Source organism: Octodon degus, unplaced genomic scaffold (assembly GCF_000260255.1).
Source record: "Octodon degus isolate 3935 unplaced genomic scaffold, OctDeg1.0 scaffold00202, whole genome shotgun sequence".
In the NCBI taxonomy this organism is placed as follows: Eukaryota; Metazoa; Chordata; class Mammalia; order Rodentia; family Octodontidae; genus Octodon; species Octodon degus.
Window position 1 is genome coordinate 2,550,290 of NW_004524778.1, and position 5,088 is coordinate 2,555,377.

A 5,088-nucleotide genomic window follows, 5' to 3' on the forward strand; every position below is an offset into this window, starting at 1 on the left:
GCTAAAAGGAAGTTAAAATTATAAAAATACACATGATGGAGAAAACATTGATTACATAGAAAAAAATAATAAAGAAACCTATAAAACTCATGTTTAAATTTAGAAGACACTTTATCCTGAAAGGTATAATCTATGCTTCCTGCATTTAATAGCATACACATACATATCCAGAAAATAATTCAAAGAGAGCAACTACCTAGCAAACTCTGGACTTGAAGAATGTTACTGTGGTGACTCACTTGGTTTTTATTTCTTCACCTCCAATTTATTCTCTCATATAATTAAAACTAAGCACATGTGAGGGATTCACAACTTCCAAGAACAGACAAAACCAAAGACATAAACACTGAAAAAGCAAAATAAATGTAGTCTCTTCGGTCAAGTATCTTGAAAATAGAAATACTAGTATAGTTTCTCCAGATGTCAATAAGACCTGCAACACATCTCTGTAAATTTCTTTGTAACCTACGAAGAAGTTCATAGTTACTTCCAAACTTTAAAAAATGATGTAGTCACTAGATACATAATTTTTAAATAAGGATTTAGTATATATGTGATAATAATGTAAGAGGACTCATGTATTTTTTGGTTACTATTGTAGCAGACTGAGAACTATGATAAAACACGTAGATGGTATTTTTCATCTTAGAAAAGCAAAAAACAAAAAAGAGAATGGGTAGAAGACAAGGGGATGGGTCTCCCACAGAGGGGTAGAGTCCAGGGCACCAAGGACGAGGGGTGAGGGAGAGGGGTGTGAAGTAGGAAGAGTGAGGATGTGCCATGTTAACAAGATCAACAAGAGTGAAAAGGGGCAAAGGCATAAAAAGAAGAGGAGGGACGGAAGTTGAGAAAAGGTGAAGAAAAAAGAAATGAGCTGTAATATTCACAAGTACCAACTTCCTGAGGTGATTGTAAGATGCAGGAACTGCGGACATGTACTAATAAGCTATGAAGCCAAAGATGCAAACACAGCAAAGAAAAGATAAATCTAGTCTCTTTGGTCAAATACCTAGAGAACAGAAGTACTGGAATAAATAAAAGAAGCTCTAGGTTTTAAAAAACACAAAATTTTCTCCAATTAAATAATATTTTCATGGTCACCTGATGACTGAGTTTACAGAAGTTGAGCATATTTGCTATGGTGTAGACAAAAAGTCTGACAGGCCAAAGAAAATCCTTCAGGAAGGAAACCTGAATGTAAACAAAACAATGAGAAGCTGTAAAATTTAAATATGTAAATAGATTAAATTAGTGCTTTTCCTCCATAATTTTACTTAATGAATACTTAATTTAATGCACAAATAATTATAAATTTTATTTATTTTTTATTAATTTTATTGACAAACAAATAGCAATGAGAGTTTCAAAACAGGTTAGTACGACAGTTTCAATAATTAATACATTGCATATTGTTGTCTTCGTAGTGGTTATTCATAGTACAAGAGGCAGACATGATATCCTGGCCAAACACTATTAGTACACTATTAGTATAAAGGAGCTGTATATCTATTCTTTATATACAGATATAAATGGTCCCTCATTTGTAGCTCCCTTTTTTTTTGGTTTAGTTTTGTCGGAGCTCTGGTTCTTACTTTGAGCATCACGTCCTCGCTCCACTTCTGACCTCGCAGCCTGCTAGCACAGGTACTTGATCCCGCTGCCACAGACTTTCTAGCTTCCACCACTCACCTTTGGGACATGAAGTAAGCCCTCATGACACACTATCATGGGCCCTAGACCTCCAGGTGGACACGTGGGAGGCATCGTTATGAGCTCTAGGTCTTCAGCTGAACTCATGCAGGACATTATTGTGGGATTCAAGCCCACAGCTGGAACCCTTGGTCTTAGTGTGTAGACAGACTTCCTTCAATATTTGCAGAGGATTCTTTGGGTGAACATTATAAATAATCTTATAAAATATATGTCCTAGGGCCAGTGGGATGGCTCAGTGGATGCAAGAAAGGGGATTTGATCCCCATACCGGCCCTAACCTGGGGTGTGCTGGGCCGGCCACTGAGATCCGGCATGGTGCTGCTGCACACTTGTAATCCCAGCACTGGTTTAGAGGCTGAAAACTGGAGGATCATGAGTCTGTGCTGTGTAGTGAGATCCTGTGCCAAATACATAGGGAAAAAATGAAAATAAATAAAATATATGTCCTGTATTGTATTGTTTCCCCTTTCAAAACCCCATCATGACAAATGATATTTTGGATTTTTTTTGTCATTAATATTTATGGTGGAAAACACACTTCTGTAACTTTTAACACTTGAAGAAAAAAATGTGAAAAATATGATAAAATTAAATGTAAAGAGAAAAGATACATGTTTAAATATAAACATAAGTAATTATCAAAATAGAAAACTAGATAATAATAAAAAAGTAATCTAAAATATTCACTGGATGAAAACTTTAGCTTGAGACCAAAGAAAAAATTTTCAACTACCTGGAAAGGAAGGTGGGATTTAATTATAAGTATTAGCAATGTTAGAAATTAATAGAATATGAGGGACTCCTTCATGCTAAACATTTTACAAAGTTTAGACATTGATCATTCAGTCTTAGTTCATAGAAATATGAATCTTCAATGCTCACTGGTACCAAAGTTGGTCTCTGTCACTGTCTTTCCACAGGGACACAGAAATTGACACCCATAAATTAAAGGGCAAAGGCTGTTTTTGCCTTGCAGTAACAATTCCTGATCAGCCTGCTCGACACAGGACCCAGGTGACAGGGTCTGACAGAAGATAGCTGTCACACTGTGGATGCCAGGAAACGGAAAGGAAAAGGGGACAGCTTGTTGGTGCATCATGGGCCAAAAGGGTATTGTTTTATTTTTTCTTTGTTTTCTGAGCAACGTCCATACTAATTTCAAGAACAAACATGACAACTGTGTATTTTAAACACATACCAATTAATCAAAAACAAATTAAGATGGTATGGATATAAGCAAACCCAGAAGCATATTTTTAAGATGGCTAAGATCGATGACCATAAGTAATTAAATAGTTAACCTAGGTTCATTTATACTAGCAGTGATTTCTGCCAAGTGAAAGTAAGATTTAACCAGTTTATTCTAGCTTGAATTATAAATTATTATGAATTCAAACAATACAATTTTAATTTAAAATATTAACATAAATCTGACATTCAGAATATAAATAAATTTAAGTGATTATTTAAATATATGTAATATATAATAATATTCTGCTTCTCTGAAAGATGCATGAGAATTTCTTTTGAGTAAAAACTACAATGTTGAAGAGTCCATTAAGTATTTCCCAACACAGAATGTTAAGATGTATACCAATACAGAATGTCCTGGCCGATTTTATTTGGCAATAGACTCACAAAATGCCTTACTTACATTGCAACATCAGCTATTGCTATGTCCTGTCATTTGGATGTAAGTCTCAATATCACAATATTTATGTGTACTTAATAATCATGATTTTCTGTTTATTTATGTAATAATGATAGCATGAGCTTCTGATAAATTTGGATTTATGAAATATGTTTAACATTTCTTAATCAGTTTTAAATGTTTTTTTTTTTCTTTTTTTATGTATTTAGTGGAGACTTACAGGGTCTCACTACACAGACTGGACTTGAAGTGATCCTTCCAGTTTTCAGCCTCCCAAGCTCTGGGATTACAGGCACATGCCACCACACTCAGTCTCAATTGCTGTGGCAGCGTGTCCCAGGGGCAGGGCTGCCACAGCAAGCAGGGGATCAAACCTCCAACCCCTGGGTCTGCCTGAGCAGAGTTTTAAATGTTTTTAAGAAACTATAATTATCACAGGGATAGAAAAAATGCACTTATTTTAAGTTATTTATTTTATTTTTTATTCATTGTAATAATATAAAAAGTTAAAGTAGCAATGAAAAAGTTTCAAAACTGGTTAGTAGGACAGCTACAATAATTAATGCACTCCATATTGTTGTTTTCATAGTAGTTATTCAGAGGACAAGATGCAGACATGACATCTTGTGTAAACAATATTAGTACGAACACTTTTTCTCAATGAACTAAGAGATACATCTTGTATATACATATATTTTTTCACAACAAAATAGTCCTTTATTTATATCACCATTTTGTTTTGTTTTGTCTGAGATGGGCTTTTTTTTGTTTGTTTGTTTGTTTGCTCCATTATTTATTTATTTATTTTTTTGGTACAGGGTCTAGCTGCATAGCTCAGATTTGTAGTGATGGTCCTGTCTCAGCCTGCCCAGTGAAGGGATTACATGCCTATACCACCAACTCAGTATCAGTGGCAGGCTTGGTGAGGAGCCTGGCACAGTGTGTTGGGGTTCTGGGACTAGCATTGTGTGTGGTACTGGGGATTGAACATGGGTTCTTATGCCTGCCTGGCAAGCACTTAGACTGCTGAGCTATATCCCCAGCCCCAACATATAATGTTAAATGCTTTAAATTTAGTAAACAGAGCACATATTATCTGAATAACATCAAATAACAAATTTTACATTCTGATTCTTAGGTTACTGTTGATAATTTATTACCTGCTAATTTAATATTCAATAAAAAAGAATTATAAGAAAAACATATTTGAATGAACCTGTGGGATGTACAATCATTGTTGATTGCTTTATACTAAAAATTATAAGCACTCTACCAGCAATATTTATGTGTACATTTTTTCCTTTATACTTCCAAATGCTGAGCCAAAGGTTATAAGATACACTAAATAACAACATATAAACATTTAAAGTTCAAAATTCATATTAACTTTCCAGTTTCAGTTCCCCAAGTCATTGCTTCTTGCATTTCACCTGACTACTGCAGTTATATCTAATCTTATATTCCCCATGAAATGCCAGCTTTAAAATTTTGGTCAAATGAACCTTACAAAAGGAAAGAAGTGTGCCAGAGCCTGACAGACCTGCGGCCCAGCAAAGACAGGCTAAGAAAAAAGCAATGAGAAATAGATTAGCCGAATTGAGTCATCAGCTAAAAACAATAGAGTATTGCTTAATTGTGTCAATGTTTTCAAACATTATAGTAGCTGTTTTTAAAAGAAGATTGTTTATATCATTTAAAGTTAAATTTTATGATTCTTAAAGTGT